Source organism: Globicephala melas, chromosome 15, assembly GCF_963455315.2.
Source record: "Globicephala melas chromosome 15, mGloMel1.2, whole genome shotgun sequence".
Lineage (NCBI taxonomy): Eukaryota > Metazoa > Chordata > Mammalia > Artiodactyla > Delphinidae > Globicephala > Globicephala melas.
In genome coordinates this window covers 55,912,419-55,924,334 of record NC_083328.1, presented here as the reverse complement: position 1 = coordinate 55,924,334, position 11,916 = coordinate 55,912,419, and positions in this window count along the sequence as shown.

The window sequence follows — 11,916 nt, the reverse complement described above, 5'->3', positions numbered from 1 at the left end:
GTATCTTGTGTATCCGTTTTTAGATATGTCACTGTAAATGTATACTGTTCTCTCTCCTTTTTATGCCAAAGTGACAAAGTATTCATCCTGTTCTGCATTTTGCTTGTTTTAGTTAACATAATGTATCTTGGAGCTATTTCCATAACAATACTTAAATGGACAAGTGATACAGTCTTGGACCCTCCCCATGTCCTGGATTTTCCCCACCAACTGTGCTAGGGAAAGTGGTGAAAGAAGTGGCCCATCACATAAGTATGGGGGATGAAAGTAATACTTAGAGTCTCTGGATCACAGGTGTAGGAATTTTGAAGAACTCTATGAGGGTGAAGGGCTGGAAATGTTTATTTGGTGATTGCATGTTGGGGAGCTTCAGGTGTGCCCAAGTCAGGAGGGTAGTCGTAAGTGCTGGAGGTAGTCTCTTAATTTGACATGGATGCCAGCTCAGGCTGGGGAGGGTGATTCATCCCATCAGGGAAGCAAAACCTCCAGAGAGTTAAGTAATGCAAGTAATGCGCCTAAGATCACTCAGGTAGGTGGTGATGCTGAGACTTGATCCAAGGTCTGTTTGGTGCCACAGTGCAGGCTTATTCTAGTTACTATATGATAAAAAGAAGAGGCTGGTGCCATCAAAAAAAATCTTAGGCCATTACCAGACAGAGTGGAACTGGGTACAGCCACACTGGGAGACTGTGGTGGCAGGTTCTACTAAAGCAGGCCATGTGCCTGCCAGCATTTCCACTCCTGGGTATATACCGAAAAGAAATGAGTGCATATGCCCACCAGAAATATGTAGCAGAGACTAGATGTACCAGGGACACAGGATGAGTTCCTTGCTGTGATTAGGTTCCTGAAACAGCCGTGGCATTGATTGAAACCCAAATGACTCTTAGTGGTGTCTAATATGGCATGCTCAGGCCAACACCTGTGCCTATGCCTGCTATACAATTTCTGTCACCTGTGGGAGGTCACTTGCGAGGAAAGTTCTTTCCTGGCACTGGATTCTATGTAGAATTTGTTGCATGGTTTCTTGTGCTGTGGGCATTAGTGAATCCATGGGCAAGGTGTTCAGTTATGGCTTTGTGGAAGCCTCAGAAATGTTCCTTCAGGGGGCCTGGGTTACTTGGCAAATACTGTCTCTTTCCACTGTTGCTGCTCTGGAACAGGTGAGGAATATTAGCTCCGCCTTCATGGGAGCCACTTGGAATGTCTGCCCTACCTACAAACAAAGGTAGGAGTGAAGTGCCTTTGGTTTGAGTCACTCTGCATTTGCTCGGGGCTGTCAGGATGAGCCCACAGGTGATCCCAAGGTGCAGAGTGAGGTGGGCTGCTGGTTCAGTTCTAGAGAACTGCCTGTCTAATTAATGGTCTGCCAAACATAATGGTATATTCACATGAAAGCCGTGTTTTCTCATAATGACCAGCTGGTGTCCCTTCTTCCATGCTTGGCCCTTTTAGCCTGTTCTCCACACAGCAGCCAGTGTGATCCTTTAAACTATATGAATCCAGTTATGTGCTTCCCTGGTTTCCAGCGATTCCCACCATACTGAGCATAAAAGGTGATTTCCAATGTCCTGTGTGATCTGTTCTGTGGCCCCACTTCCTTCCGTGGCCCCCTTCTTTTGGCCCTAGCTGTCCCCTTTATCTGGAATGCTTGCCCCCAGGTAGTGCAAGTCTCTTTCCCTCATTGCATTCAGTTCTCTAATCAGCTGTCACTTCTCTAGGAAAACTTCCCTAAGCACCCCGTTTCACAGCACTCCCAGCACTCTTTGTCCCTCCCCTTGCCTGTTTCTTCATAGCCCTTCTCTTTCCATGATGTCATATTTTTTTTGTTTATTTATTTGTCCATCTGTCCCCCCCACCCCTTCCCCAGGATGTAGGTTACATTGTCCAAAATAGTGCCTGGTATAGTGGGTTATCAATGAATATTTGCAGAATGAATGAACAAGTGAATGAAGAAGCTGAGCTGAATGGCGTCATCCCCCAGACCCACCATTGGTGCTGGCCAGCAGTCCTCGTGGGCTTCCCTTGTCAGCTCCCCTTCAACTCTGATACCTCCCCTCCCCCACCAACTGTCAATAGGCACCATGGTCTCCTGCTTCACGGACAAAATAGAAGCCACCTGGAGGCAACTTCCTCGACAAATCTACAAACTGCTAGCCTTCACACCTGTCCTTTTAGATCAGGGGTCCCCAACCCCTGGGCCAAGGACCGGTACCGGTCTGCGGCCTGTTAGGAACCGGGCTGCATAGCAGGAGGTGAGCGAAGCTTCGTCTGCTGCTCCCCATTGTTTGCATTACCGCCTGAACCATCCCCCCTGCTCCCCCGGTCTGTGGAAAAATTGTCTTCCACGAAACCGGTCCATGGTGCCAAAAATGTTGGGGACTGCTCTTTTAGACCTTTCCCAGGCACGATGGAAGTGTGTGACCCATCACTTGTGCATCCCATGCCCCAAACGCAGGGACTTTGCTTGTCCTTTCCTATCCACATTCTCTCCACTCCATGCTTGCCACCCACACTTCAGTGTCCTCACATCTTTCCCATCACCAACCCTCATCTTACTCCCACTTTTCCTTGCCTCTCTTTCGGCCAAGCATCACGTTAGCATTTCCTACACTTGCTCTCTCTGCATCCTTACTATCCTCACCCTAGCAGTGGTTGGTGGGGGTCCTCAGGCCGCAGAGGGAGACACAGGAAGGACTGGGCTGGCTCTCCTTTTCATGGCTGGGAGAGGTGAGGAGGACCTCTAGGTCTGCGGAAGCACAACCTCATGGGCTGAACCACATCCTTTGGCGCCATCTGCTGGCCATTTTGGAATGCAACCCTCTTGCTGCACAGGGAACATTTGTGTCCTGGATTCTGTGAGCTTTTATGAATAAAAAAAAAAAAATTCAATGAATCATAGAAAGTACCTTTAATTAATGCTGAATAAGTTAATAAAGTAAGATTTCCCCCCCAATATTGGCCCCCAAGATATTTTCTTTTTTATTCATTCGTTCATTCACTATTTTGTTCATCCAGCAGACTTTTGTGTGCCAGCTTCTGTGCTAGAAATGTTTAATTATGCTTCAGTAAATAAGTTTATTAAGTAAATAAATAAGAAGTATGAACTTATTTTATTCCCCAAGTGAATCTGGACTGTATGATTTCAATTCTTTTAAGTTTGTTGAGGTTTGTTTTATAGCCCAGGATATGGTCTATCTTGGTGTATGATCTATGGTGCTTGCAAAGGATGTGTAGTGTGCTGTTGTTGGGTGGAGTGTTCTACAGATGTTGATCAGATCCTGCTGGCTGACAGTGTTGTTGATTTCCTCTATATCCTTGCTGATTTTCTGTCTATTTCTACTGATTGTTGAGAGAATAGTTGAAGTGTCCAATTATAATTGTGTATTTCTTTATGCTTTCAACCCTATCAGTTTTTTTGTATTAATAGACTTTTTTAAGAACAGTTTTAGATGTACAGAAAAAGTGAGTATATAGACCCTACCTCCATTTTCCCTATTATTAACATTTTACAGGACTTCCCTGGTTGTCCAGTGGCTAAAACTCCACGCTCCCAATGCAGGGGTCCCGGGTTCGATCCCTGGTCAGGGAACTAGATCCCACATACTGCAACTAAGAGTTTGCATGCTGCAACTAAAGACCCCGCATGCCTCACTAAAGACCCTGCATGACACAAGTGAAGACCCCACATACCGCAACTAAAGATTCTGCATGCCACAACTAAAAGATCCCGCATGCCGCAACTAAAACAGATCTCACGTGCTGCAACTAAAAGATCCTGCATGCCTCAACTAAAGATCCCACGTACTGCACCTAAAAGATCCCGCATGCCACAACTAAAAGACCCCACATGCCTCAACTAAAAAAGATCTCGCATGCTGCAACTAAAAGATCCCCATGCTGCAACTGAAAAAGATCTTGCATGCTGCAACTAAAAGATCCTGCATGCTGCAATGAAGATCCCATGTGCTGCAACTAGGACCTGGCGCAGCCAAATAAATAAATAAATAGATAGATAGATAGATAAAATATTTTAAAAAATCCAACTACAGAAAAAAATCTTACATTAATATGATGCATTTGTTATAATCAATGAACCAATATTGGTATATTATTATTAAATAAAGTCCACAGGTTAAATGAATAAACTAATGTCTTTTTCTGTTCCAGAATTCTATCCAGGATGCCACATTACATTTAGCCATCATGTTTCATTAAGTTCCTCTTGGTTGTGATGTTTTCTCAGACTCTCCTTGTCTTTGATGATCTTAACAGTTTTGAGTATAGTCAGGCATGTTGTAGGATGGACCTCTATTAGAATTTGTCTGATGTTTTTCTCATGACTAGACTGGGGTTATAGGTTTCTGGAGGAAAACCACAGAGTTAAAAGTGCCATTTTCATCTCATCACATGACCTTGATCACTTTGCTGAGATAGACTTTGTCAGGTTTCTGTACTGTAAAGTTATCTCCACCCCTACCCCCACCACCACCCACCTCCCACCCTGCGCCATCATACTGTCCTCTTTGGAAGGAAGTCACTTTGCAGCCCACACTTAAGGAGTTATACTCCCCTCCTTTAGAGTAGAGTATCTACATAATTTATTTGGAATTCTTCTACATATGAAAATTGTCCCTTCTCTTCCCTTACCTCTCTCTATTTATTAACTTATTCAATCATTTATTTATATCAGAATGGACTCATGGATATTTATTTTATACTTTGGATTATAATCTAATACTACTTTATACTGTTGTTAAATTGTTCCCACTTTGGTCACTGGGAGCTCTTTCATTTGGCTCATATGTCCCTTTGACATGCCCCCATCAATGCGTGGGTTTTTTTTCTTTTTGGGGCACTTCCTTACTTTCTGCACTATTAAGATGCTCCAGGCTTATCTTGTATATTTCCTGCTTCTGTCATTGAAACAGCCATTTCTCCAGGGAACCCTGATTCCTTTTAATAGAGCTTGTTCTGGCTCGGGGCAAAAGCTAGATTGGTGTTGCCAGTTGTGGTTGTTAATGGCAAAAGTGACCTCAGTTCTTCATTTCTCCCTGCTTTGCTGTGTGATCTTGCATCTCCTCCCACTAAAGAGGTTGTTATTGGCTGAATTATGTCCCCTCAAATTCATGTGTTGAAGTCCTAACCCAGCTCCCTATAATGGATTAAAGATTATTCAGCAAATATTCAATCTCTTTCCTCTTCCTCTGGGAGCAGAATATATTTTCCTGCCCCATTGACTTTGGGCTTGGCCATCTGACTTGTTTTGGCCAACAGAAAATGAACAGACATGATGTGGTATGAGCAGAAACTCCCAGCATGCTTGCACAGTTGGGTTTGGCCTCTCGTTTACTTGCCATTTGTCATAAGAAGAACAGGTCCCTGATAGCTGATGTTTCAAGGAGAACATGGAGAAAGGGGAATAGATGTGAGCCTACAGAAGCCTGGAACCAAACCTACCGCCTGCAGACAGACACATAAACAAGAAAAACAAATGCTTGTTCTTATAACCTGTGAATTTAGGGGTGGCTTGTTTTGCAGCATTATCATGGCAATAGTTGACTGTTACACCTCTCTATGGGGGAGTCATCTAGCCCAAGAAGGATATTTCTAGGCACTAGTGATAGAGTGAGCAATGGCCCATAGACTGGGAAGCCATCCACGGTACAGGGTGGTACAGTTCCAGCAAAGGGGCCTGGCAGGAATGGGCCAAGGGATTCAGATTCCTGGAGGATTCATTTCATGGCTTGACTGTGGCTTAAGGACCTGGAAGAGATAGAAGCCAGTGGCATTTTTTTAGTTCCGTTCTACCAGACTGCAGAAAGATCTTCTAACTGCCACTGCCCAGTTCTCAGCTCATGAGGAAGAAGTTTGTTCTAAAAATTCAGAGTTGCTGCTACTCCTCTTCCACCAAATGGAGAACCTGAGAAGCTACAATGTTTCCCTCTGCTCTCAAGGTCCCTTCTGACCCAGACCCACAAGTTTGGACAGTATTAAAGTCTTTGCTGAAGGTAGAAAGTTCCTGCAGGGAATCAGGAGGATGGGTGATCATTACTTTGTTCTCAGCTGCTCAGAAAACAATTCTTGGCAGTAGGACAGTCCTCGCTAATCTGATCATACCAGGTCTCCTCCTAAGTTAGGACTTTGCACCTGCTGTTTCCTCTGCCTGGAATGCTTTCTCCCAGCAATCTGCATGGTTTACATCATTACCATCTTCAGGCCTTTTCTCACACATCACCTTCTACCTGAGACCTTCCCTGGTACTCAAACTGAAAGTGCAACATCCTGTAGCCTCAACACTTCCTGTTCCCTTTCCCTGTTATATTTCTTTTGCTTATCACCATTTACTATATGTTTTGTTGTTATTACCTATCACTCCTGTCTCTCCTGAAATGAGAACTCCATGGAGACTGACATTTTTTTTTAAATGGATGTATCCCCATTGACTGGGCACATAGTAGGTGGTCAGTAAATATTATAAAATGCATGCATTGTTTATTGATCGTCACCTGGCCATTTGTTACTGGTTGAGAGGCATCAGAGGGCACCTGGGCCCATCTGAGCAGGTGCATTTCCCACCTGGGGTTGGAGGAATACCAAATGCCTAATCTGTAAGAGGCCCAGGCATTTGGTACTTGTAGGCTTGTCTACTAGGGTGACTATTCCCTGAGAGCTTGAACATAAAAGCTCTCAAGACCGGCTTCTGAGGGTTCCACTCTGAAATTGGACCCATGATAAATGAGATTAGAGACAAGTAAAGCAAACTTCAAGGTACAGAGTGAGACAAAAGGCTGGGATTGAAGCATGAGATGGGAGGATGGAGAGGGATATATGATGGAAACAGAGGCACAATGCACTGGGAGATGGAACCCTGGCCTGGGGACCGATCTCCATGCCTGGTGCACTAAATAAGTGACTCTTCCTTTTAACTTCCTGGCTTGGTCTCTGAACTCAACTAGTGGCTTTCAGACCACAGTTTGACTTCCTATCAGGTTCATTTATCATCATGAGGACATTGGCTTGTGTGATAGTTAAATTATAGTTCCCATTAAAAATGAGCACATTGGCTTTGGGCTTATGATCTTCATGTCCTAGTGAGTTAGGCCATCTGTGTCAGCTTTTATGAGACTGTGGAACACTGTGGAACACCGACCAGACCCATTTTCTGGACCTGTAATACTGAGGACCTGCCCCTTAGCTGGAGGCAAGTTCATTGAGCAAATAATACCTCATTGAGCCTTTTGGGGCACAGCCAGCCAGATATTTCGTTGTGTCCCCTTTTACTTTTTACTAGTCTCTTTCAAAATCCCACACATTTGGTCAGTTAGGGAAAATGTCCTTGAGGTAGAGGGCTTCCAAAAAAAACCCCTTGTGTTATGTTTGTGGTGAGAGGGGGAACTGTTAGCTTATGCTGTTTCAGATTAGATAACTGTCACAGGCTTGCAGTGTGGTGACTCGCCTATGTGACAGACACTGAAAGCTGCCTGCCTGATATCCATTGCTTCCTTCTGCTGCCAGAATCGTGATTTTTTTCAGAACAGCAGTGTTTCCAACAGGAGGCAATGATCCACGTTGCCCTAAAGCAGGGTCGACAAACTTTTCAACAAATTTTTTTTTTTTTAATTTAGGCTTTGTGGGCCAAGAGATAACTTTCATACAATACACCTGTCATGAAATATTCTCCTGACTTTTTTTTCTCCAACCATTTAAGAATGTATAAACCCGTTCTTAGTTCATAGGCTGTACAAAGTCAGGTGGTGGGCTAAATTTGGCCCACTCTGCAGACCTCTGCTCTAAACCAATCACTCCATCTTGTTTTTTATTTTACCAGCCTCCCTTGCAGGGTGGGCATGGCACCCACTTCTGGCCCTTAAGACCCAAGTGGAGGTGTGCTGGGGAAGGGTGGTTTGGGGCAAACTTTATTATCTTGATAAAAGGAGGCAGATTCCATAGCCCAGACCCTTCTCCGTTTTTCTGCCCCTTGAATATGAATGTGAGTTATGGTGCCATTGGTCATGGTGAAGCAACAAGGAGGATAAAAACCAACACACCGAAGACTATGAAGCAAAGACAGTAAGAGCTTGTGTGTGTGACTTACACTGCCAGAAACTACCTACTTCATAAATTGTCAGGTGAGAAAAATAATGACCAATGTTTAAGCAGCTTCCTTATTACTTGCAGCTGCATTTTTAACTGATCCAGTGTGCTAGAGATGTCCTTCATTATGTGCTCCACCCCTCCCCCATCTAGGAGAATTACTTTGCCCACAGACACCAGTACACAAACAGCTGTGTTTTGTATCACATGCTCCATCTCATGCCCATCTGCCTGCTCAGCTGTTCAGACCTGACCTTAAATTAGTCAATCCATAGGCTGGCTAGTGAACCATGATCTTTGTGGCTGGTCTCAGGAATGAGAGCTGAGACTCCTATGGTTTCTGGCGGGACAGAAAAAGGTGGATGCAAACAGCATGATGGAGTCACATGAATGGCGAACTCCTGGAAGGAATGTCCACAAATGTCATGGGTGAGGTACTCCTCCAACGCATCCTTCCCTCCTGCCCCTGGCTCTAAAAGCTCAGCCTGTTGTGGCCCCAGTTCCTGGATTTCTTCTTGGTTCCAAATTCACCCTGGAATTCCTGCTTCATTCTTCTCCAGACAAGAGCAATTTGAGAATGTAGGCCAGGGGCTTGTTCAGCACTCCCTTTGTTTCCCTGCTTCCACCAAGGGGTGGATGGGGGAAGGGAAGAAACGCCAGCCCAGACCTGCAGGAGAGCTGAGTGCAGCCCCACTTCCCAAAGGTACCACCCCCAGCACCACCTGGGTCCACTGGGCTCCCCAGAGAGTTATTCTGAGCTGAGAGGCTATGGGACGGATTTAGCCTTTACAAGCATCTGGTTTTGTGCTTCGCTGAACCACAAGAAGAAGAAAAAAAAGGAAATTCTTTTCCAAGTGGACAGTGAACATGTAACCTCCTGGGGGTATGACAGGATGGGAATAGAAACAGGGTCAGGAGGGCACTGAGGAGTCAGGGATCTGACAGGTCACCAAGGTCCCAGACCTTTCCCCAGGACCTGTCAGTGCCTGGAGCAGGAGGGACTAAGGGACTAGCTTGTAGTGGTGGTAATTGTGGTGAGGGGCCTGCAGGGGAGAGTGGGGCTCCAGGTGGGAGGGGTGGGTGGGCTGCAGGGCACCTGGAGCAGGAGGACTTCTTTCTGCAGAAGTCCAGGGTGTAGCTGGCTCTCTGGCTGGGGAAGAATACAGGCTCTAGCCCCTTGAGGACTGGTGGAACCAGCTGAGGGGAGGGTCTTGCAAAGATGGTGATGTCAGCCAGCTATCAGGTTGGCACTGGGGCAGTGTCCCAGGCAAGGGTAATGGGGCAACTCCTTCAATCTAGTATTTAATGAACACTTACACCTAGTCTTGAGCAGCCCAGGGTCAGACAGTCCACTTCCTCATAGTGGATGAAGACATGGATTCTATCAGTGGACTCTAAGCCAGGATGAGCTTGGTGTGAGCTACTGGAGAGGCTGAGGGCTACTCAGGGCTTAATTCTGAACAGGGGGTCTGGGAAGAAGGTCTTGGGAAGATAATGGCAAGTGGAGAGGGCGGGCAGGCTCAGGGCCTCTGGGAGCCTGAAGCCTCAACATCAGTGGCCTTGTCATGCCTGCATGGAGTAGAGGACATGGCTTTGCATGAGGCCGGTGGGCTTGTATTTGGGGTGTCTGGGGTCATCCAGGGGAGGGTGAGCACGCATTTAGAGCTAGAGTAGACCCTTGAGATCCATTTATGTACAAGTGGTCATTTAGATGATTTGGAGTGGATGAGATTGGGTAGCAAGTTGAGATAAGAAAAAAAAAACCCTGAGGGACACTTAAGGGCATAGAGAGGCACCTGCACAGGAAGGGGGGGGAGAGAGAGGGGGGGGAGAGGGAGGGAGAGAGGGAGGGAGGGATGGAGAGAGAGAGAGGGGGAGAGAAAGAGAGAAAGCGGGGGAGAGAGACGGAGGGAGGGAGAGAGAGAGGGGTGGGGAGAGGGATGGAGGGAGGGAGGGAGGGAGGGAGAGAGGGGGAGAGAGAGAAAGGGGGGAGAGAGAAAGGGGGGGGGAGAGAGAGAGAGAGAGAGAGAGAGACTGAGAGAGAGAGAGAGATTGAGAGAGAGAGAGTATGTGGTCAGGGGACCAGAAGATCCCAGGGGTGTGGTTCAGGCTGGGAGAGGAATATTTCAGGAAGCAGGGAGCAGCCACCAGTGTGGACTATGGCAGAGACGGGGGTGGGGAGGAGATTGGGGACGTGAAAGGTCCCAGGTGACTTGCAAAAGCAGCCCTGGGGGATGCTGGGACAGAGGTCCTGGAAAGAGTGTGGGAAGCAAGCAAGATGGGTAGCAAGAGCCCAGCTGGAGAGGGAGGGTAGACTGGAGCTGGGGCCTTGGGAGGGAAGTGGGAATGCAGCTTTCTAAGGAATTGCGTGTGTGTGTGTGTGTGTGTGTGTGTGTGTGTGTGTGTGTGGTGGGGGGAAATTGGGCAAATACCAGTGCCCTTGGAGGCTTGCTTCTGTTTCTGTCACATTTCACAAGACCATCCTCCTTCCCACTCACAGAATCATTCAGGCTTCACTCAATCCCTTGAGGATTGTGTAAAGGAACTCCTAGTCCCATTTTGATGGGTACTGAGAGTCTTCCCCGCTCCCCCAGTCACCTTGACATTTCACAGGGGCCTCCTGCAGTCTAGGGCCCCATTTTTTATATGCACCTCAGGGACAGTCTCTTTAATCAGTTGTATGGGCTGGGCTGGGGTACCTGAGGACCTTCTCCCAGATGTCCCAGAATCACTTGCAAGAGGCTACCTCCTCTAGAAGGGCTGTTGCTATTCCCTCCATTCCTCTTGGCCACTCCAGGACTCTTTGCCATGTCCTGAGAACAAGGTCAGCAGCTCAGTGCTTTACTGATGATTAGAACTGGGATGCTGGATGCCTCTGCTGTGGCACAGCCTCTCTGGGGCTCTGTAGCCCCATCCCGCTCTCCTGGAAAGCTCCTTCCCTGGTGTGGAGGGCACAGGAGGAGGCAGCTGTGTGCAGAGAGTCCCGTGTGCAGGAGACATGAGCTGAGGCTTAAAGGTCAGATATGTTTTGCTGATTGATCATCAAGCCTAGAGAAAGTACTGGGCAAGCTGCTGACCCCACCTGCCTCTACACCCACTGTTATCCAGCACAGGGAGGCCCCCTAAAATCCTTCTGATGAAGGCTCCCTCCCTACATTTCTCCCTTGTCCTCACTGTCGACCTCCTGTGGGCTCAGCTGCCCTGGCATGTGGGAACCCTCTTAGAGACCCTCCCCTGCTGTTGAACCCCTGCTGGGGAGCCCAGAGTTCAATCCTCTGACACTAGGGTCTGCCTCCTTGCTGAACTTTGCTTTGACGGATGGCCCCCACCTCTGTGAGAAGACTGTGGGGGCTGTGCCCAGTGTCCCCAGCTTTAGGGCAGCCAGTGTGCTGCAAGATGGGGCCCTCTTTGGGGTGTGCAACATGCTCCCAGTACCTGCTTTTAACTGCCCCTCCTGTGCCTTGTGGGGGTTACCAGGCCTGAAAGTCCAGTACCTGCTGTAGACCCACAGTGTGAAATTTCTGCTCCCGAGCCCAGATACTGGCTGTCTTTTTACCTTGTAATATTGGGATGAGGGGTCTGAAATTGTGGTGACCTTTTAAACAGACTACCTCCCTACTACAGGATGGAAGCTTTTGGCTCAAAATACTGGTTCATGTTGGCCCCAGCAGTTGGTTCTTCCAGTTTCAGAACACCACCACTCCAGACAGCCCAGAGTATTATCTAACCAGCTCTCCTTCCAAGGGTCCATTGGGCTACAGTCATCATTCCCATGCTGGTTGGATGTATGTGGTTGATATTATCTAGCTGAAGACTGAA